The following is a 27,821-nucleotide window of genomic DNA, read 5'->3' on the forward strand; positions in this document are numbered from 1 at the left end:
GAGTGACAGCACTAGCGGGTTCCTGATTTGATTCTCAAGCCGTCACTCAGAGGGGGGGGGGCACAGCTAGGAAGTGTTTAATGCAGAGACCCTGGAGTACTGCACAAGAAGGGACCACCTCCATGGCACTTATGATCCCGGCACCTGGGACTTTAAAACATACAGGCGTGGTTACTCTACTCTCCCTGTTCTCTGTATAGCGCTGTCAGCAGTTCTGAGGGGTCAACACTGCTGACAGTTTCCCTTTAAGTAGAACTAAATTTGTACCAACAACACAACCCATGATGTATGAGTTTTCTTTGCTTCAGTGAATCAGCTCATGGGAAATTTGCTTATCTCTACTCTGTGATGATGTACAGTAGTTTGCTGAGAGGGAAACTAAGGAAAATGCATTAACATGAAGTATTTTTGATTTGTTGTCATAGGAACAGACAGCACAAGTACATAAAGAGTTCAGAGGAATGAACACACATCAATTAATGCTTTAATAATGTTTAGAGAACAATTAACTCCACAAATGTGCTGCATTGTAAAAGGTCATTAGTCATACGTCCTAACATGAACCTCTTCTACAAAGATATCTTATGTGACAGACACATCAGGACAGCACTTGTTTGTTGTCATCTCAGTGCTGCATGTATTTATGTCAGTCTAGACGTTATATTTCTTAGCTGTCCGCAACATTTCTCGCTTGTGGGATGTATAGAGCATGATGATGTAAAAGACAATGGAAGGAATTGTTGGAACGGTCTTTGAACTTTCCCTGAGCAATGAGACCATCGTACTCTTTTTGCAGACACAGCAATGATAGTTTTATCAGTTTACATGATACTTTGATATGATTATAGGCTAGATCAGAGTTTAGATTTAGAGACTTTTTGTCATGTGCTTTATGTCTAAGGCTTCGTTCACATCCGCGTTGGGGTCCCGTTCTGACGTTCCGTCGGAGCTTTCCATCAGAACGGGACCCTGAGCAGACACAAACTGACACCTTCGTTTCCATCCCCATTGATTTCAATGGTGACGGATCCGGTGCCCATGGTTTCCATTTCTGTCTGTTGTGCACCGGACCCGTCGTTTTGACGGAAGCAATAGCGTAGTCGACTTCTTGCCATCAAAAATAATAGGCCGCAGATGGAACAGAAAAAAATTATAATGTGAACAGAACCTTGTTAGAAAACAGTGCAAGAAATGTCACCAAGATATAGTATCAAGACACATAAATAAAACAATCCAAACTACAGATCAAAGAGGTTTTCCTCAGGGGAGTAGCTAGGGGGGTGGGGCATGTGGCCCATGTGATGGGTGTTGGGGAGGCTCCAACAAGCCACTCTGCGTGGCGTGCTTCATACAAATCTATGCGAAATATGAAAATAGTAAGGTGCACTCCCAGAGGTCAGAATCGTACCAACCCAATGTTTAAAATGTATTTTAAAGAGCAGGTACAACTAAGTGTTTGTCTAATTCCTATAGGTTATCTAGGTTGAAATGACATCTAGCACCTAACATTGCATATGGAAAGGGCTGACTTGATGAGACAACCTCTTTACTTCACATTTGACAGTACCTTGACAATCTATATTATGGTACACCACAGTAGTAATGTAAAATATAGCAATGATTAAAATGCTTTAGCCCTCATGTCATTTTATTAATCATTGTTGCAATTTATAACTTATAGGCAGGGTCCACACGTGGCATATACACTGCAGATTTTCCATATACTCTGCGGAAAATAGCAACACGTCCCTGCGCCCCATGATGGTCTCCGTACAGGTGGCCTCCTGTGATGACGTTTCATCACATGTGACTGTTGCAGCAGATACATCTGACTAAACGCCATCACAGGAGGCCACCTGTACAGAAACCAGCAGGAGGAGCAGGGATGTGTTGCTGTGGGAGAGGTGAGTAAAGTCTTTTTTTTTCTGGTTTCGGGTGATTTCCGCAGCGGTATAACTGCCTGAAAATCGCACTAAAATAAGCACGATTTAGTTTGACTATTCGGATGGAATTCACTGCGGTTTCTGCATTTAATTCCTCCTGTGTGTTAGCTTGGCCTTGCTGATTTCTTTCACAGTACGATGAACATACTTTAAAAGGGTTGCCCGGACATTTTTTATTGATGGCCTTTCCTTAGGATAAGTCATCAATATCAGATCGGTTTGGGGTCCAACTCCTGGCACCCACGCCGATCAGCTGATTGATGGAGCCACGGCATTTGTCGCCATGCCCTTTTCACAGTTTACAGGTACAGTGCCGTACATATCCGGAGCGGCTGTACCTGGGATTGCAGTTCTGGTCCCATTCAAGTGAACTGGACTAAGCTGCAATTCCAGGCACACCGATGTGTACGGCGCTTTTATTTCTCCATCCATGTTGCATCATGCAACACACATTGGATTGTGTTGTTTTCCATTTTTCTTGTTTATCATCAATTTATATTTTATCATCTTTTTAATAGCTACTCGGAATTAGTGTAATACGTACAGAATGAGAAAGAGCTTTGTATTGTCTGATATCCTGACTTCTTGCTGGGGACATATTTTTAAAACTATGTTTCTTGGCAGAAACGATCTGGAAATATTGCCAATGATGTAATGTCTGCTGATAGTGTTATTATCATTGACATAACTGGTATTGTGTTATTGCTGAACTTAGTTGATATTACAGAATAACATGTATAAAAACCAGGGCTATTTCATGTATCTGTGACATACAGTATGTACTGTTCTACTCCTTCAGTAGACAATATGCATTCTTCAAAAATCCCAAGGGGGTATGTTGGCTCTTTAACCCCTTAACGCACCATGACGTAACTGTACGTCAAGGTGAGCAGTAAGTTCGCGCACCTTGACGTACAGTTACGTCAGTGCTTTGACAGTTAACCGCCGCGCGGTGCTACACCGCAGCGGCGATTAACTGTGCAGGGTGTCAGCCCTGCTCTCCCCGTTGCCGATCAGCGGCCTGTCGCCGCTGATATCGGCAGTTAACCCCTTAATTGCGGCGCTCGATTTTGAACGCCACAATTAAGGTCTTTAGCGCCGATCGGCAGCCCCCATGTGAAATCACGGGGGCTGGCGATGGTACCCATGGCAACCGGACGCCAGACAATGGCTTCCGGGTTGCCATGTACAGAAGCCTATGAGGACCACCCCGAGGGTGGTCGTCGTAGGCTTCCTGTCAGTGTAACTGTCACGTTACAATGACAGTTGGAGTGCATTACACTACGTGTGTAGTGTAATGTATTCCAGCAGCGATCAGAGCTGCAAGTCTAAGTGTCCCCTAGTGGGACAAGTGAAAAAAGTAAAAAAAAGGATAAAAATGTTTTAAAAAAAGTGTAAAAATAAAAGTTATAAGTGACATAAACAAGAACTGCTTTTTTTCCTATAATAAGTCTTTTATTATAGGAAAAAAAATGAATACGTAAAAAAAAAGTACACATATTTGGTATCACTGCGTTCGTAACGACCCCAACTATAAAACTATAATATTATTTTTCCCGCACGGTAAACACCGCAAAAAAATAAACGAAAAACAATGCCAGAATCACAATTTTTTGGTCACCACCCCTCCCAAAATATACAATAAAAAGTGATCAAAAAGTCGCATGTACGCCAAAATAGTACCGATAAAAACTACAACCCGTCCCGCAAAAAACAAGCCCTTACACAGCTTTTTTGACTGAAAAATAAAAAAGTTATGGCTCTCAGAATATGGTGACACAGAAAATAAATTATTTTCTAAATAAGTTATTTTATTGCGCAAATGCTGCAAAACATAAAAAAATGTATATACATATGGTATCGCCGTAATCGTACCGACCCGCAGAATAAAGTATAATAGTAATTTATAGCCCAGGGTAAACGCCGTCAAAAATAAATAAAAATCATTGTCAGAATTGATGGTTTTTGGTCACCTGGCTTGCCGAAAAATTGAATAAAAAGTGATCAACAAAATCTCATGTACCCCAAAATGGTACCAATAAAAACTACAGCTCGTCCCGCAAAAAATATGCCCTCACACCACTCTATTGACAGAAAAATAAAAAAGTAGTGGCTCTCGGAAAGCGGGGAGGAAAAACGAAAAAGCAAAACATGAATCAGTTCGTAAAGGGTTAATTACTTTCGAATGAAAAAACTTTTATGACCACATGTGGGGTATTGCCGTACTTGGGAGAAATTGCTTTACAAATGTTGGGGTGCATTTTCTCCTTTATCCTTTGTGAAATTGAAAAAAATCAACATTTTAGTGGAAATAATGTTGATATTAATTTTCACGCCCTAATTCTAATAAATTCTGCAAAAGACGTGTGGGGCCTAAATGCTCACTATACCCCTAGATAGATTCCTTAAGTGGTGTAGTTTCCCAAATGGGGTTACTTTTGGGGGGCTTCCACTGTTTCGGTCTCTCAGGGGCTTTGCAAATGCGACATGACACCCAAAAACTATTCCAGCTAAATTTGAGCTCCAAAAGCCAAATAGCGCTCCTTCCCTTCTAAGCCCCGGTGTGGGTCCAAACAGCAGTTTATTACCACATATGGGGTATTTACGTAATCAGGAGAAATTGTGTTACAAATGTTGCGGTGCTTTTTCTCCTTTATTCCTTGTAAAAATTAAAAATGGCTACCTTTTTTCAGAAAAAAAGTAGATTTTTACCTTTACAGACTAATTCCAATGAATTCAGCAAAACAACTGTGGGGTCAAAATGCTAACTTTACCCCTAGAAAAATGCCCTGAGGGGTGTAGCTTCCAAAATGGGGTCACTATTGGGGGGTTTCCATGGTTTTCATCCCTCCAGTGCATTGCAAACACGACACGGCACTGAAAACTATTCCAGCAAAATCAGAAATCCAAAATCCAAATGGTGCTCCTTCTCTTCTGAGGCCTGCTGTGGGTCCAAACAGCAGTTTATTACCACATATGGGGTATTGCTATAATCGGAAGAAATTGCTTTACATATGTTGGGGTGTTTTTTCTACTTTATTCCTTGTAAAAATTTACAATTTCTACGTTTTTTCACAAAAAAAGTAGATTTTCACCTTCACATACTAATTCAAATAAATTTAGCAAAAAAACTGTGGGTTCAAAATGCTAACTATACCCATAGATAAATTCATTGAGGGGTATAGTTTCCAAAATGGGGTCACTTTTGGGGGGTTTCCACTGTTTTGGCAGCACAAGACCTCCTCAAACCTGACATGGTACCTAAAATATATTCTAAAAAAAGGAGGCCCAAAATCCACTAGGTGCTCCTTTGCTTCTGAGGCCTGTGTTTCAGTCCATTATGACACTAGGGCCACATGTGGGATATTTCTAAAAACTGCAGAATCTGGGCAATAAATATTGAGTTGCATTTCTTGGGTAAAACCTTCTGCGGTACATAAAAAATGTATTAGAAATGAATTTTTGAAGAAAAAAATGAATTTTGTAAATTTCACCTCTACTTTGCTTTAATTCCTGTGAAACGCCTAAAGGGCTAAAACACTTTGTGAATGCTGTTTTGAATACTTTGATGGGTGCAGTTTTCAAAATGGGGTGACTTCTGGGGACTTTCTAATATATAAGGCCCTCAATGCCATTTCAGAACTGAACTGGTCCCTGAAAAAATAGCCTTTTGAAATTTTCTTAAAAATATGAGAAATTGCTGCTAAAGTTCTAAGCCTCGTAACGTCCTAGAAAAATAAAAGAATGTTCAAAAAACGACGCAAACATAAAGTAGACATATGGGAAATATAAACTAGTAAGTATTTTGTGTGGTATTACTATCTGTTTTACAAGTAAATACATTAAAATTTAGAAAAATGCTCATTTTTGCTAATTTTCTCTAAATCTTGGCGTTTCTTACAAATAAATATTGAATTTAACGACGAAATTTTTTCAGTATCATAAAGTACAACATGTCACGAGAAAACAATCCCAGAATCGCTTGGATAGGTAAAAGCATTCTGGAGTTATTACCACATAAAGTGACACATGTCAGATTTGCAAAAATGGGGCTGGTCCTGAAGGCCAAAACAGGCTTAGACACTAAGGGGTTAAAATATCATACAGTTGTGCAACGAAAATGATTTGTATATTTATGATATGAGAATGACAGCTTATGCAAAATGTTCATGTATGTTTCACCCCTAGGACGGTCATGAATTCTTGCAATCTTGAATTGACATTGTTCAGGCCAGGACTCAACACTGTAAATTGTTACTTCCTTAGCACCACCTCAGGAAAAATGAAGTATTACACAGTTCCCAGTGAAATCAATGATCTGTTCATGTAATGCATTAATGTGTTTAGGTACTCCAGAGTGGGAGACTCTCTTTGACGCTCTCTGCTCTGGCTAAGGCTGGATTCACACACACACAGCGTTTTGTTGCGTTTTCGTTGGTGTTTATCACATTGTATTTTTTTTTAGATAAAAAATGCTGCCACCATATATTACTTTAAGTCTATAGTTAAGTATTGAAAATGTTACATATAAAGCATTTTGGTTTGTGGCGTTTTTGGCTTCTATGGCATTTTTTTTATCCAAAATGCAGCATTATCTTGGTATGGTGTTTTTTTCTACTGTTTTTCTCACAGACTTATTACATAGTTACATAGTTAGTACGGTTGAAAACAGACACATGTCCATCAAGTTCAACCAAGGGATGGGAAAAGGAAAGGGAAAAATTTCTACACATTGACATAGGAGCTGATGTTTTTTAGTTCTAGGTAATTACCTAAGCCTTTTTTAAAGCCATCTACTGTAGCTACTGTGACCAGCTCCTGTGGTAACTTAGATTCTCCACGCCCCTTGTTAGCTTCGTTGCTCTTCTTTGTATTTTTACTAAAACCTGGGGATCCTTTCTATGAACTGGAGCCCTGAACTAAACTGCATATTCTAGATGAGGCCGCACTAATGCCTTGTAAAGTGGTAATATTATATCCCTGTTCCGTGAGTCCATGCTTTTTTAATACACGTCAATATCTTGCCGGTCACATTTACCCCTAAATAGTACCAATAAAAATGTCTGCCCATCCCGCCAAAAAGTATCCCTGACACAGTTTAGTCCACACAAAAATAAAAAAGTTATGGGTCTTAGAATATGGCGACAAAAAAGTATTTTTATTTTTTATTTTTTTAAGTGTTTTTATTGTGCAAAAGCTGCAAAACATGAAAAAAAACCTATATCAATTTAGTATCGCCATAATCATATCGACCCGCAGAATAAAGTTAACATGTAATTTATGGCGCACGGTGAATGCTGAAAAAAAAAACAATAAAAAACTTCCCGAAATTCTTGTTTTTGGTCATTTCCTCTTCCAAAAAATGGAATAAAAAATGATCAAAAAGTCATATATGTACCAAAATGGTACCAATAACATCTACAGCTTGTATAAAAAAAACAAGCCCTCATACAGGTCAATTAACCGAAGAACAAAAAAGTTATGGCACTAGTAATGCAGTGATGAAAGAACATCCCAAACTACAAAGGAAGAAACGTCCCCAAAAGATACGATCTCACAAAAGGGGGATAAGAAAGAATACTTTTTATTAGTGTGACACTGGCCTGTACATAACGGATTGCTTCACAGCGTACCACACATCTATGAATAGTTTTATCATTTACCCCGTTATTATTCCCTCTTATTATACCCTGATGTACTCCGCACTACTACCAAGCAAAATCCACGCTCCAAACGGCGGTCCTTTCCTCCCAAGCCCTACAGTGTGCCAAACAGCAGTTTACGTACACATGTAAGGCATTGTCATACCCGGGAGAACCCGCTGAACAATTTATGGGGTAAGATTCTCCAGTGGCACAAGCTGGGCACAACATTGAGCGCAGGGGCGTAACTAGGAAAGACTGGGCCCCATAGCAAACTTTTGACTGGGGCCCCCCCTCCCCTGGGTGTCACACAAACCCCCCCCCCCTTGTAGATAGTGCCTTTTTTACAAACCCCCCCTTTTGATAACGCGATACAGCCCCCCTGTAGATAACGCCATACAGCCCCCTTTGTAGATATCTACAGAGGGGGCTGTATGGCGCTATCTAAAGAGGGGGTTGTATGGCGTTATCTACAGAGGGGGCTGTATGGCGTTATCTACAGAGGGGGCTGTATGGCGTTATCTATGGGGGGGCTGTATGGCGTTATCTACGGGGGGACTGTATGGCGTTCCCTACAGGGGGGACTGTATGGCGTTCCCTACAGGGGGGGACTGTATAGCATTCCCTACAGGCGGGGACTGTATGGCGTTCCCTACAGGGGGGGGCTGTATGGCACTATCTACAGGTGGGGCTGTATGGCGCTATCTACAGGGGGGCTGTATAGCGCTATCTACAGGGGGGCTGTATGGCGCTATCTACAGGGGGCTGTATGGCGCTATCTACAAGGGGGCTGTATGGCGCTATCTACAGGGGGGCTGTATGGCGTTATCTACAGGGCGACTGTATGGCGCTATCTACAGGGGGGCTGTATGGCGTTATCTACAGAGGGGACAGTATGGCGTTATCTAGAGGGGGTACTGTATGGCGTTATCTACGGGGGGGCTGTATGGCGTTCCCTACAGAGGGGGCTGTCTGGCGTTATCTACAGGGGGGACTGTATGGCGTTACCTACAGGGAGTCTGTATGGCGTTCCCTACAGGGAGGGTCTGTAGGGAACACCAAACAGCCCCCCCTGTAGGGAACGCCATACAGCCCCCCCTGTAGGGAACGCAATACAGCACCCCCTGTAGGGAACGCCATACAGTGTCCCCCCTGAAGGGAACGCCATACAGCGTCCCCCCCTGTAGGGAACGCCATACAGCGTCGTCGTCCCTGTAGGGAACGCCATACAGCGTCGTCGTCCCTGTAGGGAACGCCATACAGCGTCGTCGTCCCTGTAGGGAACGCCATACAGCGTCGTCCCCCCTGTAGGGAACGCCATACAGCGTCGTCCCCCCTGTAGGGAACGCCATACAGCGTCCCCCCCGTAGGGAATGCCATACAGCGTCCCCCCCTGTAGGGAACGCCATAAAGCATCCCCCCCCTGTAGGGAACGCCATACAGCATCCCCCCTCCCAAAAAAATGCGACCTACAGTGTGTCCTAATAAAAGACATGTATCCCCTATCCACAGGATAGGGGATACATGTGTGATCGTTTGCAGCGATACGGAGAACTCCATGACTAACCTCTGACTTCCGGCGTCTGTGTCGGCAGCTCACTAAAAATGAAAGGAGCGCTGGTCACGCATGCGCACAAGCGGGACCGGCGCTCCATTCATTTCTCCGGAGCTGCCGACACAGACCCCGGAAGTCCGAGGTTTGTGATGGAGAACTTCAGGGGACTTTCAGTCCCCCGTTCTCCCTATAGCTGCAGGCGATCACACATGTATCCGCTATCCTGTGGATAGGGGATACATGTCTTTTGTTTAATGACAGAGCGGGGAGATACCTCCCTGCTCTGCTGTAGTGTTCAGTGGCGTCCCGCTGTAGCAGCCATAGCGGCTGCTAGCGGAGCCTGCGGCCATGGTGGGGGTCCGTGCCGGGGGCGACACGGGCCCCCTCATGCCGCAAGCCCCGTAGCAGCCGGTACTGCTGCTACGGCGGTAGTTACGCCACTGATTGAGCGGTGAAATGGCATATCAATGGAAAAATTGAATTTTTCACTTTGCATCATAAACTGCGTTTTCATTTCTGAAAAATACCTGTAGGATCTAAATGCTTACTACACCCCTTGATAAATGCCTTTAGGGGTGTAGTTTCTAAAATGGCGTCACTTTTTTATGGTACATCAGGGGTTTTGCAGATGCGACATGGCGTCCGCAAACCATTCCAGCAAAATCTACTCTCCATAAGTCAAATACCACTCCTTTTCTTCTGAACCCTCCCATATGTCCAAACAGCAGTTTATAACCACATTTGGGGTACTACCATACTCGGGAGACATTGCTTTACAAATGTTAGGGTGCTATTTCATCTTTATTCCTTGTGAAAATGAAAAATGTTCTAAAACTACATCCTATTGAAAATACATATTCACAGCTCAATTCTAATTTATTCAGCACGCAAACCTTTGGGGTCAAAATTCTCACTATACCTCTAGATGATTCCTCAAGGGGTGTAGTTTCTCAAATAGTCACTTTTGAGGTGTTTCCACTGTACTAGTACTACAGGGGTCAACAAATGTGACATGGCGCCCAGAAACCATTCCAAACCATTCCCTTCTGAGCCCTACCGTGTGTCCAAACAGCAGTTTATGACCGCATATGGGGTATTGCCGTACTCTGAAGAAATTGCTTTACAAATGTTAGGGTGCTTTTTCTCCTTTAGTTTAGTTAAATTTGAGCTCCAAAAGTCAAAGGCTGCTCATTCCCTTCTGAGCCCTGCCACGTGTACAAACAACCGTTTATGACCACATAAGGGGGTATTTCTGTACTAGGGAGAAATTGTTTTACAAATGTTGCTGGGCTTTTTCTCCATTAGCCCTTGTGGAAAATAAAAAATTCTATGTTTTATTGGAAAAAATAAAATTTCATTTTCACAGCCCAATTCTAATAAAATCTATGAAACACCTGTGGGGTCAAAATGCTTACTACACACCTAAATAAATTCCCTGTGGCTGTAGTTTCTAATATGGGGTCTCTTTTGAGGTGTTCCCTTTGTTTTTGCATAACAAGATCTATTTAAACCTGACATGGTGCCTAAAATATAATCTTATCAAAAGAAGGTCCCAAAACCCACTAGGTGCTCTTTTGCTTCTGAGGCCGGTGTTTCAGTCCATTAGCACACTAGGGTCACATGTGGGATATTTCTAAAAACTGCAGAATCTGGGTAATATATTTTCAGTTGTATTCCTCTGGTAAAACTTTCTGTGTTACAGAGAAAAATGTATTACAAATTAATTTCTGCAAAAAAAATGAATTTGTAAATTTCACCTCTACTTTGCTTTAATTCCTGTGAAACGCCTAAAGGGTTAAGAAACTTTCTAAAATGCTGTTTTGAATACTTTGAGGGGTGCAGTTTTTAAAATGGGGTGATTTATGGGGGTTTGTAAAGTATGGGCCCCTCAAATCCACTTCAAAACTGAACTGGTCCCAGAAAAAATAGTCTTTTGAAATTTTTGGGAAAATGTGAGAAATTTCTGCTATAGTTATAAGACTTGTAACATTCTAGAAAAATAAAAAAAAAACGATACCAATCTAAAGTAGACATATGGAAAATGTTAATTAGCAACTTTTTGTATGGTATTACTATCTGTCTTACAAGCAGATACATTTAAATTTATAAAAATGCAAATTTTAGTGTTTTTCACAATTAGATATTGAATGTATCGACCAAATTTGACCACTAACATAAAGTCCAATGTGTCACGAGAAAACAATCTCAGAATAGGTAAAAGCATTCCACAGTTATTACCACATAAAGTGACACATGTCAGATTTGATAAATGAGGCTGTCAGGAAGGTCAAAACTGGCTGCAGCAGGAAGGGGTTAAGGATTAAGCAATATTTTTGCTTTTTTCATAGGCGCATCTCAAGAGACATAACTTTTTTATTTTTCTGTCGATGTAAGTGTAGGGCTTGTTTTTTGTTGGACAAAAGGTATTTTTCAATGTCACTATTTGGGGTACAACAAATAACAAGTTAACTTTATTCTATGGGTCATCACATTTGCGGCAAAACTAAATATATATGTTTTTATGGTGAACTATTTAAAAAAATATATAATGAAAACATTTTTTGTAATGTTTTCTTTGGGGGTGGCTTTCTTTTAGGAAACTTTATTAAACTAAACTGTACTTATTTTTAATGGTAAGCTTTTTCACCTTTATTCCTTGTGAAAATTAAAAATTTGCAGCAAAATGAAAGACTTGCAGCAGCTATGGTTTGTTCGCTTACATAATGCTATGAAATACAGTATTTCAAAGCATTCCTGCATGTCACTACTACACTTATGGGCAAACTATTAGAGCTCATTCAGACGAACAATTTTCATCTCCGGGTACTGTACGAGTGTAAAACTCCAAATCAGTTCTGAAGTGGCTTTGAGGAGTCTATATGTTAGAAACCCCCCTATAAATCAAAATTGCACCCTCAAAATATTCAAAACAGCATTTTAATCGTTTACACATTTTACAGTAATGAAAGCAAAGTAAAGGTGAAATTTAAACAATTTAATTATTTTTGCAGATATTCAATTTTAATTATTTTATTTCTGTAACACGCAACCTAATATTTATTATTAATTCTGCAATTTTTAGAAATATTCCATATGTGGCCCTAATGTGCTACTTGACTGAAACACAGTGCTCAGAATTGAAAGAGCACTTTATGGATTTTGGGGCCTCCTTTTTTATTAGGATGGTTTCTAGGCACCACTATAGGTTTGCAGGGGTCTGTAGGTGCCAAAGCATAAGACAAAAATACCCCATTTTGAAAACTACAACCCTAAGAAATTCATCTATGGGTGCAGTATGTATTTTGACCCCACAGGTGTTTCATGTATTTTTTTTAAATTAAGCCATGAAAATCCAAAATTAAATTTTTTGCAATAAGATGTAGACTTACCTGTAAATTTTTAATTTCCACAAGGAATAAAGGAAAAAATGCCCCACAACATTTGTAAAGCAATTTATCCTGAGTACAGTAATACCCCATATGGGGTCATAAACTGCAGTTTGGGCACACAGCAGGGCTCAGAAGGGAAGGAGCACTCTTTGGCTTTTGGAGCACAGCTATTGCTGGAATGTTTTGCGGATGCTATGTCGCATTTGCAAAGCCACTGAGGTACCAGTACAGTGGGAAACCACCCAGAAGGGACACAATTTTGGAAACTACACCTCTTAAGGCTTTTATCTAGGGGTGTAGGGAGCATATTATTATGCTGTGTTTCCTGGTTTTAGGAACACCCTACTTAACACTTTAAAAAAATAAAATAATAATAATATTTGTTTTGTGTCTCCGTATTCTAAGAGCCATAATGTTGTTATTTTTGGGTCGATGAGGGCTTGTTCTTTCCGGGTAAATATGACTTTTTAATCACTTTTTATTCCATTTTTTTTATTAAAGGTGACCAAAAAACATCAATTTTGGCATTGTTTTTCATATTATTATTTCACGGCATTCACTGTGCAGGATAAATAACATGATAGTTGTAAAGTTCGGGTTGTTACGGACACTCCCTCTGTCAAACACATTAGTTTACACGGTTACTATTGACCACAATTTTTAAAGGGTTAAATGATCAGAGACCAACTTTATTGGTCTCCGATCAGTGCCCTAATGCCTAAGGCTGTTAGCAACAACCCGATCATTAGGATTGTACAGAGCTTAGCGCTGCAATCTTCTTTTCAAGCTCCGCTGTAAAAAGACGGTGCTTCATAAGGCTGGGTTCACACGGCCTATTTTCAGACGTAATGGAGGCGTTTTACGTCTCGAATTACGTCTGTAAAAACGGCTCCAATACATCAGCAAACATCTGCCCATTACTTTCAATGGGCTTTACGATGTACTGTGCCGACGACCTGTCATTTTACGCGTCGCTGTCAAAAGACGGCTCATAAGATTACAGCCTCGTCAAAAGAAGTGCAGGACACTTCTTGGGACGTTTTTGGAGCCGTTTTCTCATAGACTCCAATGAAAACAGCTGCGTAAAGAACGCCGCGAGAACGCTGCGAAAAACGTCGCGAAAAACGCGAGTTGCTCAAAAAATGTCTGAAAATCAGGGGCTGTTTTCCCTTGAAAACAGCCCTGTATTTTTAGACGTTTTTGACTCTACGTGTGAACATACCCTAAGAAGTCCCCCTGAATGGCTGCCATATAAAAACACTATACGGTGGTTGTTAGGGGGTTAAATAATATTCGAGAATTCCACTGGTGAATTTTGATTAGACTAGAGATATGGTAAAGGTGCTTGCATCTCCAGATTGAACTTTCTTAAAAACAAGAAATATATGAAGAGCTTGATAGACTCTGCAGCAGCAACAGGATCTTGGCTATGTTTAGTTATACAACAGTTAGATAACCGCCTATATCAAGGGGAAGCCAAGTACAGCCGCGTTGTATAAGGGCAGTTCATTATGCTGTTGTTTTTATTTGAAGGGTTTGCATATTCTTATTTGGAAATCAATAGTTAGTAATGTACTTCAAATCAGGACAGGCCGTATAGCACATAGATTACACTCTGCAATTTACTGCGAACTGTCAAAAGTCGAACTCAAGGCTGTACAATTACAGTAAACATAGGACTGCAAGAAATCCGACATCTCCCGTTCTTCTTAATATTGTTATAGTGTAATATGAAGTCTAATGGAAATTCTCTCAGGGCACATTTAAGATAATCGATGATATGATATTTATGAAATGAATGAATGTCTAGACCATGTTTCTAATGTTCTCCATTACACCCGAAGAAAATTACAAGAAATCACAGCATTATAACAACTGAGGGAATGTATCACCATTATAAAAGTATTACAGACTCCAAATTATTATATGGAGCAATTTAGACATAGGCAGTTTGAGGTTTGTGTATGTCATTTATTCTCAAGTACAAAATTAGATCTACCTGTCACGATGTGTTTACATAGAACATTTTGCACAAGAATTTGGTAATACTGGATTATTAAAATAAATTTAAAAAAATTAAAAAAATGTTCTTTTCATGTAATTAGCAGTAAATTTGGCTAAACCCATGCACAGAAGAGTAGGTCTGAACTATGAATTATTCACTTTCTGCATGGTCCCCATGACATACGGATGATTGTTGCTTTTTTTTTGCTTGTTTTCAGATTGTAACATATCATATCTGGATAAAATAAATACAATAATAACAATGCTGGCAAGCAAGAGCCACAAAAATAAGAACTCCTGTAAGGGCATAAATCATCCATTGTACTTTCCCTTGACCAGTTACAGCCTTTAGTGTCACTATCTCATTTTAGAGCTTTAAAGTAAATGTTTGAGCTAACGCAGAGCTCCAAACACTTTTCATGTACAAAGGGTTAAATAAAAAAATTCTGGCTTCCTGCAGCCACCACTAGAGGGAGCTTCCATTATACTGTTTTATTATTATGGTGAATGTATAAACAGTATGCTAGAGGTCAGTAAGCTCTCCATAGCGGTGGCTGAGGCAGAATGTTATAATTGAACTATTACATGTTTATGCACAGGACTTGGAGCCTTATTAGAAAAATAGGAGTTACGCTCCATGTCTATAGGTCTATACCCCTTCGACCCCTTTAAAGATATATTTCAAATATTAACACAAAATATTAGCTACCTAGTGTTGAAATTTGGACATTTACTTTAAGAACAAAAATGCCTTTGTTCAGTGTGTAGATTTATACATTCTTTTTACATTATTTTACAGACTGTGCCACTCCCTGTTTTTCAGTCAAAGTATCAGTGGCAGGGAAAGGTGATAGCACTCAGTCTTTCCTGCGTATTTCTACAGACACATACCAGATATATTGCCACACTGTAACTTGAACTTTTTCTTAGGACACATTTTGTACGCTTTTTTTTTTTCTTTTTTTACTGTATCAACAGGTTTACTAGCATTCCTTATCATAGTCTATTTAATTCCATCTGTTTTTCACATTCAGTGTGTAGATTAAACTGTCAGGTCACAGCTTGCACAATTCTCAACTAACACAAACAGTGATATAAAATCTACATGGTAAACATATTCCCTTCCTAGTGACATATATGCTGTTAATATAGCAAGAATGACGCACAGAAGTTATAGTGTATTTGTAAAACCTGTGGCTCTTGATAAGACACCTGAGGTTGCTTATTAAAATACCTTCAATTCCCTCCAGTTTCAGTATTGCTATTCATGGAAAATGCAACATGCTATAATTCAATGGAATTTTTTCTGTGGCCTCATTTGATATGTCCCATATTCAAAACCCTGGCAGGACCCATGCCAGGTTCGGAATATAATTAGCTTTTTTTTTATTACACATTTTAGAAAGACCAAGAAAAATTAATTTAGCTAATGGAATGCACATAGGGAAAATACACTATTATTTAAAAAAATATCCAAGCTGCAGAGAGAATTCTGCAAATGAATTTGTTAATTGGAGGTTTATTACATCTCCCAATGTTACCCACATCTATAAATGTTATGTTAGGTCAGACAAGTACAGAGGCGTTTATTAATTCAGATATATCACTTACAATATTTTTATTATTCATTTCTTAAAGGCTATGTAAACCTTTGAAAGTATTTTATATATGTATTATATATGTAAATGGAAAAAAACATTGTGCCGTCCCCCACATTTTTCATAACTAGCCAGATACAACACAGCAGCAGCAGCCTAGCATTACCAGGGTGGGAAGGGTCACAGTTTTTGGGCTTTCCCAGCCTAATAATACCAGCCTGCGGCTGCCTCAGTACCTGGCCCTCACTACAGATGGTCAGGTACTGGATCACACTCGGCTCTTCCCGGCTCCCATGGTGGAGGTGGGTACCAGGGTAATAATGGGGGTTAGTGTTAGCCTCTACACCGGCTAATATTAAGCCCTGTCTTATTATTGGACAATGTCAATCAGCCAGCAGCCATTACTAAGGCGGTAGTAATAACGTTTTAAAAAAATACAAAGACATAGAAAAACTGTTTTTTCTGATCAAGTATCACAAATACAAGTGCCTCTGGAAAACTTCACATGGACAAGAGGTCCAATGTAGAAAATTTCCACAACACATTTAGTTTGAGAACAGAATTTTTTGTTTTTTGGAGCATTATTTGCTTCCAAAAATGTAAATTTTTTGAATTACACTTCAATAAAAGTAAAGTCTTATTATTAACCCTTTCATGCCGACAATCTGTACATAGACGTCCTTTTTGCACATACCCCGTGCTGCCAGGACGTGTATGTACAGATCTCTGTTCCAGCCGGCATAGCGCTGTGGAAAGCACTCGGACGCCGGCTGTGTCAGTGTCTGCGGCTCCCCAGCAACCTGTTCTCTGACAGAGAATATGATCACCGGTATTAACCGCTTCCTGACCGCCCACAGTAAATGAACGTCGGCGCTTGCTGGTCTCTGTGCAGCGCCGACGTGAATTCACAGTGGGTGTTAAAAGCGCGATCCGGGTGTCTCAGAGTAGTGCTGACACCCGGATCGCGCTGTCAACCCCTGCCTCTGGTCCCGGAGACATGACCGGGACCTGATTGGTTCAGGTCCCAATCATGTGATCGCAGGGAAAGTTTGTTGTAGCAACAAACTGGAAAGTTTGTTGCTACAACAAACTTTCCCGAGGTCCAATTGCGGGTGCTTCCATCGGTTGCATGGCAAAAATGGAGGCCATACAACAGCCTCTGGTCTGCCATTCACGGAAGCCTATGAGGACCAGCTGGTTGTATGTCAGTGTGACTGTCAACATCACACTGACAGTTTATAACACGTTACACTACCTAGGTAGTGTAATGTATTATAGCAGCCATCAGTGCTGCAGGTCTTCAAGTAAAACAAGTTAAAAAAAAAAGTAATAAAAGTGTAAAAACAAGTTATAAGTTACAAAAACATTAAAATGCTTTTTTTCCTATAAGTCTTTTATTATAGGAAAAAAAATAAAACTTTAAAAAAGTACACATATTTGGTATCACCGCGTTCGTAACAACCCCAACTATAAAACTATAATATTATTTTTCCTGCACGGTGAACACCACAAAAAATTATTAAAAAACAATACTAGCATCACTATTTTTTTGGTCATCACCCCTCCCAAAATATAGAATAAAAAGTGATCAAAAATTTGCTTGTACCCCAAAATAATACCAATAAAAACTACAACCCGTCCCGCAAAAAACAAGCCCTTACACAGCTTTTTTGACTGAAAAATAAAAAAATTATGGCTCTCAGAATATGGTGACACAGAAAATAAATAATTTTATAGAAAAGTGATTTTATTGCGCAAACGCCACAAAACATTAAAAAAAACTATATACATATGGTATCACCGTAATCGTACCGACCTGCAGAATAAAGTAAAATGTCATTTACAGCGCACAGTAATTACTGTAAAAAAAAGGACAAAAAAGATTGTCAAAATGTATGGGTGTCACTTTGCTTGCCAAAAAAATCGAATAAAAAGTGATCAAAAAATCACATGTACCCTAAAATGGTACCAATGAACTACAGATTGTAACGAAACAAATAATCCCTCGCACGGCTCCGGTGGAGAAAAAAATGTAAAAAAGTTCTGCCGCTCAGAATATAGCGACAGAAATTGTGCAGAGTGTCCAAAAGCGGATAAGATTGGGCACCATTTATCAGTGCGACACCAGCCACACATCTATGAATTATTTTTTATTTACCGCATGATTATACCCTCTTATTATGCCCTGATGTACTCCGCACAGCTTACATGTACCCCCATATTATAAACTGACATACCAGCAAAACCCCAAACAGAACTATTACCAAGAAAAATCTGCGCTCCAAAAGCCAAATGGCGCTCCTTCCCTTCTGAGCTCTGCCGTGGGTCCAAACAGCAGTTTATTACCACATATGGGGTATTGCCGTAATCGTGAGAAATAGCTTTACAAGTTTTGGGGTGCTTTTTATTATTTATTCCTTGTAAAAATTACATTTTTTTATTTTTTTTCAGATAAAAAGATTTTAATTTTCACAGGCATATTCCAATAAATAAAGCAAAAGACCTGTCGGGTCAAGATGCTAACTATACCCCTTGATAAATTCCTTGAGGTGTGTAGTTTCCAAAACTACTTTTGGGGAGATTTCACTGTTTTGGCACCACAAGACCTCTTCAAACCTGACATGGTGCCTTAAATATATTCTAAAAAAAGGAGACCCAGAAATCCTCTAGGTGCTCTTTTGCTTGTGAGGCCGGTGTTTCAGTCCATTAGTACACTAGAGCCACATGTCGGATATTTCTAAAAACTGCAGAATCTGGGCAATAAATATTGAGTTGCATTTCTTGGGTGAAACCTTCTGTGTTACAGAAAATTTTTATTACATATGTATTTCGGCAAAAAAAAAAAAATTTGTAAATTTCACCTTTACTTTGCTTTAACTCCTGTGAAACGCCTAAAGGGTTAATAAACTTTCTGAATGCTGTTTTGAATACTTTGAGGGGTGCAGTTTTTAAAATGGGGTGATTTACGGGGTCTATCTAGTACATAAGGCCCTCAAAGCTACTTCAAAACTGAACTGGTCTTTGACAAAATAGCATTTTGACACTTTCTTGAAAATGTGAGAAATTGCTGCTAAAGTTCTAAGCCTTGTAACGTTCTAGAAAAATAAAAATATTTTTTTTTTCAAAAAAACAATGCAAATATAAAGTAGACATATGGGGGATGTTAATTAGCAACAATTTGGTGTGGTATTACTATCTGTTTTACAAGTAGATTACATTTAAAATTAGAACAATTATAATTTTTGCTAATTTTCTTTACATTTTGGTGTTTTTCACAAATAAGCATGAATTTATTGACCACATTTTTCCACTAACATAAAGTACAATATGTCACGAGAAAACAGTCTCTGAATCGCTTGGATAGGCAAAAGCATTCCAGAGTTATTACCACATAAAATGACACATGTCAGATTTGAAAAAGTGTGGCTGGTCATTGAGGTATCGATGACCCTTGGTCCTGAGAGGGTTAATATCAGAATGGTTCCCTTTATAAGTAGGAGAATCTCTTACCATTCAGCCTAGGAGAGAGGATGGAGTCAAATTTCTCTGGCTGCCATATTGCAGACTGCTCACAGGGACTATATGTGGATGGGCATCACAACAGATTCTTTTTACTATATTCACAGAACACAGACTGGCTGTAATCTGCCAAAGGTGAAATGTGATAGAAAATACACTTTAAAATCCTGTAACACATGCAGATTTTGCTGCAGATTTACAGTCAAATTTTCAGGGGGAAAAAAGCTGAATGCGAGCTAATATTATGCTTTTTAATTGTCCAAAAAGCACATTTTAAAAATGTCTGTAACTTTAATTACACCTAATCTTACATCCAAAAGCTTTCAGCCTACTATTCAAAGTGATAGTAGAGGTTTAATAATTTGTATTCATTCAAGTTCTTAAATATTCTGTTGATATTTAAAAAAAAAAATCTATTTTTGAACTTAGATTTTGTGGATGTATATTATTGTTGTTAATATTTTATATGTATATGTTTTCTGGATGTGCTGCATTCATGCATTGGTTGTACTCAGTGGGTCCATAAGAGGCTGCTATATGGAAGTCCTTAGGTAAACAAACACTGCCATGGTCCCCGCATTGTGAGGTCATGGGCTGAATTCTTAATGAAAACTAGTTTAGACTAGAAAATTTTATAAAAAACACAAAGTGAAATGTTTGTTTATTTTTTAATTTAATATTTCACAGCGCCAATAACTTCCAGGATGCTGAAATACAGGTGGGTTTAAATACATATAATGAATAAATGCTATAAACAAGCAAGTATAATAAACAGGAGCCTGCTGAGTGACAGACTGAGAAGTGACAGAAGGAGGGAGGATCCTGACCATGAGGACTTACACTCTAATTGATGGAAATTCTCTTTAAGAGAAAAGTCAAATAGCCCACCAAATTAAAAAATAAATTATCTGTTAGAATTATATATTTCTGAAATATTTCAAGTTTGTAACTAAAATTCTTTATCTCGTTTTTTCCATTTTAGAACCCAAGAAGCTTTTTGCAGTTCCTCCAGCATAACAAGGCTAAAGACTACTCTGGTGGTAGAAGCTTTTTTTTTTTTTTTTGAGGATTATGGCCATGAATGCCTAGTAAGTGTTCATTTAAAAGAAATTTGCATGGAAAAAGTACTAATGTACTTAATAAATCTAAGAATGGTAAGAAAGTACTTTAGTAAGCAGGGGCCGGTTTTAGTGGTATATGTTAGTATTAGCTAGTCCCAATATGGCAATATTACGTTATTTTAAACTATCAAAAAATTTACAAGGCGGGGGCATATTTTGCTTGTTGCCCAGAGCCTCATTTTTGGAAACAGAAACTGTTAGCATTTGTGTCTTTGATTTAGACAAATATACTTTCCGCATGAAAATTGAATGTTCTCTCTAGGTTGCATTTGAGTTGTGCCATTTCTTTGGACATACTAAAAGGCCAGTGGTATAGGTTAGACTGTTTGAATAATAGATGTGATAATTGCTATACTGGGTAATATAAAGAAGAAATTGCGTTTTGTAAAAGAAGAAATTTTCTTGTGTACTGGTGTTCTGTTTCAGTGTAAAATTTGCTATCTGTGAACTGAATTTAATGTTTGCTTGAGAATATTTTTTTATTGAAGTATACTGTATCTATAATGCACGTTTTAAAATGCATAGGGAGGTGTTAAAAAAGTAACAAAATAATTTTTTATTATAATGTAGAAATCCAAAACCAAGATGGACATAAGCTGGTTCCGATTACTTTAATTATTCCAATATTTGGAATTGAGCTGCTCCTCTCTAATAGTACACCCTGGGACAGATTTACTATTTTAAAATGCGCTAGAATTTTGGTTCAAATTGAGCCAAAGTTGTGCCGTACATGCTGTGTGCAACATTCATTAACTGTTTTAGACACTTTATGTGCTGCCCTCAACAAGGGGGCAAGGTATAGTGGGAAAGGGTGTGGTCTAACAGAAAGGGGGCAAGCCTTAAAATTGGACAGAAATTTTGGCGCAAAAAACTGGCGGAAACTATGCCAACCAAGGCTTAAGGAAGAGAAGAATGTCTAACCTGTTTTGCAAGATGCGCCAAACTTATCATACAGCGTGCACCGCTTTAACAAATTTGGCACATCTTCTGACTGCCTTGTCTAAGTTAACACTGTCTACAATTTACACAGTATTAGTACACTTGACCCAGTATCTAATCCTGGATTTTCCATAATTTCTTGGCAGCTGGTTTTGCATTCTTGCCTTTTTCTAGTTGTATAGTCAGATTAAAATCTTTGAGGAAAATAAAACTCTAGGACATGACCAGAAGCACCCTGGGTTCAAATGCTAAATCTGTAATAGGGCCCTTGACTTTACCATGTGCCATTTATAATACTGGTGTCCTCTTATGTGGCAGAGAGACCTCTTGGTCCTGTGGATATGTCATAAATGTGCTTCATGGGAAAACCACTATAAATGCCGTGGTCGCTATTGAACGCGGCATTTAACTAGTTAAACGGCCAGGAAGAGCGCCATCACTGTTCCTAGCTGTTAGTGGAGTGTGTCAGAAGCTGACACCTGCAGTGTATGGAGCAGGCTCAGCGCGTGAGCCCGCTCCATACATCATCCCCTCCCCGCTCCATGATATGCCGGCACATCACGGGTCAGGAAGGGTGTTAAGTAAGGAGCGGTCAGGGGGCCCGGCACTGCCGAGTCCCCTGACTGCCGACTATAAGACGCAGGGACTTTTTAGCAAGATTTATTCTTGCTAAAAACTGCGTCTTATAGTCCGAAAAATACGGTACCTATCATTAAATTATTATATTTAAATTTATGTAAATATAAAAACATGGATATTCAGCCCTCAAAACTATAGAACACTTTTTTCTGGGCCAAAAGTTATATGTCCTCCACTACTAATCAATTGATAAAATCTAGAAGTTGTTGTTATTTCTCACCTCTTGTATTATGTCTTTGTTCACCAACAACAAGCAAATATTCCTTATATCTTAATTTCAATTAATTGTACATGGCGTCCTTGAAGATCGAGACTAGGGCTAGATGGTGAACCGACATTGTCTATGAGTTGCAGAAACATGGGTCCTTGTTTTACCGTGACTTGTGGCCGTGTAGCCCTAGCATGAATTTGTGGCAACTTTTCAGCAACAAAAAAGTCAGGAAAATCCTAATCTTAGTTTAGTGGTTTAGGCTAGGTTCACACTGAGTTCAGGCATTACGTTCCGTGCGCACATTGGACATTTTCTGTCGAATGCATGCTCCAGAAGTATGCAACAGTTGAAACAAAACCATACCGATGCATTTTGGCAAAATGTAACCAAAAAAGATATGTTGGAGAAAGAAAATCCCCGAAGTATACACAGAACTTAGAGCTCAATCATGGCGTGAACCTAGTCTAATTTAGACAGCTCTGTGGACAACTATTTCTATTGATGGAGATTTGTCTCTCTAATTTTTTAGACATCCTCCTGTGTATGAGGGTTAGCTTTATTAAAAATAAAGTTTTGCTTTCAGTTACTGTTATTGGAATGCAGACCAGGAATTAGGGGTGGGCAAGTAATAAAAAAAAACGAAACCGAAATTCGGCGCAGATAACAGATGTGCAATTTTTTCGCATTTAGTTTTTGTAGATACAGTTGAATCCTATGGTAGAGCAGCGAGCCGTCCGTTCCCCGCTCTACCATTTATAATGTAGAGCCAGTCACTCATGGCTCGGCGCAGACAGATGACGTCGCTGCCTCACACCTGTTTGTGCCGAGCCATGCGCCAAGCCACACAGACCAGAGGAGGGATTTTCTCCACTCGTTGGAATGGGGTTAGGTATGTATTTTAATTTTTCATTAGGCACCATTGGGGCTGTCTGTGGGCAGCTATGATGGCATTATACTGTGTCGGTGGCCACTGTGTGGCATTATACTGCATGGGGACAGCTATGGACCATAACATGGTGCTCTGGCAGCTATGGGGCCATTATATTGTGTGGGAGCAGCTATGGTGCCATAATACCGCATGGGGCAGCTGTGGAGCATTAAACTATGTGGGGACAGCAGTGGGGCATTATACTGTGTGGGGGCAGTGTCAGGGTGCATATTATATACATTAGTATACAGCAGGCTCAGGGGAGCTATATTAATTCAATGGCGTGACATGCAAATAGGGGTGTGGCATGCAAAAAGGGGTGTGCCCTAAAAAAGAAATAATCGTAATCGAGGTTACATGCTCAATTAATCGTGATTTTGATCATAATCGCCCAGCCCTACCAGGAATCATAAAAAAACACGTATAAGTCAACTTCTCATTAAGACCTTGAGGTAAAATAGATCCTAAACGGTATATCCACTTAACCTCTCTTTAGAGAATTCTCTTGTCACCTTCCCTAGGTGATGCTTGTGCAATTTCTATACCTTTAAATCATAACAGGTTTTGTGTCCCCTCCATGCACTTGTCTCATATGTCAGGATTTGGGTGTATCTTCCTTCCTCAAAATGTCCCTGACATAATCTTTAATTCTGTGTTTGAATTTTCTTGAAGTTTTACCTACTTAGTCCACTGGACAAGGGCAAGTAGGCATGTAGATAATCCTGCAGGATTTATAGTTGATAAAGTCACTAATTAGAAATTGTTCAACTGTTGCTAAGATTCTTTAATGTTTTCCCCACCTTAATCGAATTACATGCTTTACAGGACCCATACGGTATCTACAGAAGCAATTTACCTTTCTATTGAACCAAGTGCCCCTAATCCGAGGGGCTGTATAGTGGCTTTTCATTAGATTAAATCTCTAAGGCTGGGGCTAGACACCGAATTTTTGTAGTAAGACTTTTTCTGTAGCGTAATCAAAACTTAACAAGCAATTTTCAAGAGATTTCCAAGAGATTTTCTTGTTAGTTTATGAAGTACTTTATTAGCTCACAAATCCCAGTGTGTATCTGGGAAATCACTAGCCACTCAAAGAGGTTTTCAAACTACACACACCATTCCTATGGACAGCGATTTTAGAGTGATTTTTGTAGTGAGCGATAAAAAGTCTAGGTGTAGCCTTAGGCTATGTTCACACGGCAAAGTAAAATATGGTGCTGTTTTCAAGGCAAACGTTTTTTTATGTGTTTTTTTTAGCTGTTTTTCTATTGACACAATGAAAAATGGCTCCAATAACGGTTCAAGAAGTGACATGTACTTCTTTTTATGGGGTGTTTAAAAAAACACCCCATCTGAACCAAACACAGTTTTTACCATTCAAATCAATGGGCAGATGTTTGGAGGCATTCAGCTTCCATATTTTTTCAGGCTTTTTTCGAGGCGTTTACGTCCAAAAAACGCCTGAAAACACAGCGTGTGAACATACCCTAAGACTAAATCTGTCCACTCTGGATATTATTTTATTGCACAAGTCAAGTCATGAATGACCAGTTTGCGTTGTCACTTTAATGACCTTTGTTATCCTTCTTATTAGCTTCAGGTTAATATTTAACCTCACTACATTAAAATAGCAACACAGGATAAATCGACAATCAGCAAAATAGTATAAGTTTCAATACAACAAACAATTTACTTTTTTTAATTCTTAAGTTTAAGGCCCCATGCACACGACCGTGCCCGCAATCACGGCCCGCAATAGTGGGCACGGCCGGCCGCCGACTGACAGCCGCATTTTCGGGCCGTGCTCCCATACAAAATGCAAAAGAACGGACATGTTCCATAATTTTTGGAACATTTCCATGGCACGGACACCCTTCCGTAGCGCTACGGAAAGGTGTCCGCGTTCAATGAAAGTGAATGGGTCCGTTTTTGTCGTCTGCAAAAACGGAGGTTTTTTACGGTCGTGTGCATGGGGCCTAAGTCTTGTTTATAATGTTTTTTTTACTCTATTTACTGTGATTTTATACTTCTAGTCCCTCTCCGAATGATAAATTCAATACAATCATTGGTCTGTTGCTGTATGTCTTTTGTTGCAAACTTTACATGATTTCTCTCAGATCTGAAGAAAAGAACTGCTTTTAATTAATTTTTTCCCCAGAAACAGCACAACCATTGTCTATGGACTGTGAAAGGGGCTAAGCCAAGACTCTGGACAAGAGTGGTGATGTTTCTGGGGGGAAAAAGGCAGTTCTTTTTTTAAATCTCAGAAACTCCTATAAAAGGAACAACCTTTTCTTATCAATTCTAACAAGTAAACAAAATTCTAATGGGGCACATGTACAAAAAACAATAATTTTCGTGTAAATCTGTATTTGTAAATGGAGTACAATTTCGATGGTAAAAAAAGCACCTGTTGGACCTCAGCCTATGCCTGAGAAATAGCATTAAATGCAACATTTTATTTTGCTTCATTTGTGTAACATTTTAGACTTCATGTAACAATTTTTGACAATTTGGCACATCTAGTAGAATTTTCACTACTTGTAACAACAAAAACCTGTTGGCACAGAGACTTTTTATGCATGTGCTTCATTGCTTTGATTGTAAAAATGTTACAGTTAACAGAATTATAATAAACAGCAAACTTTCAGGACTTTGTGGTGCATTTGCCAGGTGGACAACAATTAATCAATTAATCTAAATAATATTAACAAATAATATTTAAATAAATTATATCAAATTTGTGGCAAAGTTATGACTTCACTTCTTAGTTTAGAACAACATGTTACAGAGCAGGAGCTGCTGTCCATAATCGTTTCCCAGCCCAGCATAGAGCTTGTTACGCTGTCTACTGATTACAGGCAAAGAGCAAACCTAGAGGCCAGTTCAGGGCTAGCTGGTAGCAGGTGTGCAGGACGGCAGGCTCTCCGACTGTGGCTCAGAGTAGCACAGCAAGACCAAAACTTACTTGTAGGAAACTTCTCAGCGAGACAGAGAGCAGTTCAGGGAAACTTTCATTGGGTTGGAGGTAGACTAATATGGGATATGGAGTCTAAGGTATCCTCTGTTCAAGCAGATATGAACTTTACCGGTTGGATACCCAGGTCGCATTCCCCAGGATAGTCCCCAATAGATGGGTAGATCCTGGTCGACAACAGGCTGTTAGACGTCAGTTCCAAATCAGTATCAGAAGACAGAGTAAGTAGTTTGGTCCAGGGGTCGGAACATGCAAGCGTAAGGTCAAGCATAATTAGGCAGGCTCGGTCAACTAAAGGGTTAACTAAATCAAAGTGCAAACAGGACAATAGCCAAGAAACTCACCACGGAGGCTGATAACCAAGCCCCGAAGATTACAGCGATTCCCATTTAAGGACCTGGGAGGGTAACGTCATGCGCCCTGTCTTGAATCTATGGCTAAAACCGCTCATCGCTAGCAGAGGAGAGCTGTGACGTCCCTTCATCATGATAACATGCCGTTGCTGCTCGAGTTGGGTCGCAGCTGACAGAGTTTGCCATCTTAAAGAGGCTCTGTCTCCAGATTATAAGTGCATAATCTGACAACAGTGGTTTTTATTTAGAAAAATGATCATTTTTTTAGCAAGTTATGAGCAATTTTAGATTTATGCTAATTAGTTTCTTAATAGACAACTGGGCGTGTTTTTACTTTTTACCAACTGGGCGTTGTACAGAGGAGGGTATGACGCTGGCCAATCAGTGACCAATCAGCATCATACACTTCTCATTGTTCCAGCCCGGCTTCTTTCACTGCACAGTCACACTGTGCTGTGAATCATGCTGGGCTGGAACAGTGAGAAGTGTATGATGCTGATTGGTCATTGGTTGGTCACTGATTGGTCAGCCTCATACACCTTGCTTCACAACGCCCAGTTGGTAAAAAGTAAAAATGCCCAGTTGTCTATTAAGAAACGAATTAGCATAAATCTAAAATTGCTCACAACTTGCTCAAAAATGATCGTTTTTCAAAATAAAAACCACTGTTATCTACATTCCAGCGTCGATCGGATCATGTAGGAGATAGGGCACTTATAATCTGGTGACAGAGCCTCTTTAAGCAAGAAATGCTCAAAGGGCCAGCATATAAAAGGTCTTACGGCTCATTCCGACGAGCTTGTTCCTCGTCCGTTGAAATAACTGACAGCACACGGACCCATGCATTTCAATGGGGCTATTCAGACATGCGTGAGTTTTCATGCAACGAGTGTCCGTTGCGTGAAACTCACTGCATGTGCTATATTGCTGCGTTTTTGCGGATGTGGTCGCCCATTGAAATATATGTGTTTGTGAAAAACACAAACAGTACACAGGCGACATC

General features: G+C 39.5%; 1 protein-coding gene across 2 annotated transcripts in view; it reads left to right on the forward strand.

Annotated features, from left to right (window-relative positions):
- Positions 1–27,821, forward strand: part of THRB (thyroid hormone receptor beta) — a 311,538-nt gene that overhangs the window by 57,812 nt on the left and 225,905 nt on the right. The window contains exons 1-2 of one of the 2 annotated variants that reach the window (XM_075827199.1): positions 20,279–20,368; positions 20,633–20,738. The gene's annotated coding sequence lies outside the window, so the exon portion shown is untranslated. Of the gene's footprint in view, positions 1–20,278; positions 20,369–20,632; positions 20,739–27,821 lie in introns of those variants that run through there. The other variant, XM_075827198.1, reaches the window with a different exon arrangement.

Source organism: Rhinoderma darwinii, chromosome 5 (assembly GCF_050947455.1).
Source record: "Rhinoderma darwinii isolate aRhiDar2 chromosome 5, aRhiDar2.hap1, whole genome shotgun sequence".
NCBI lineage: Eukaryota > Metazoa > Chordata > Amphibia > Anura > Rhinodermatidae > Rhinoderma > Rhinoderma darwinii.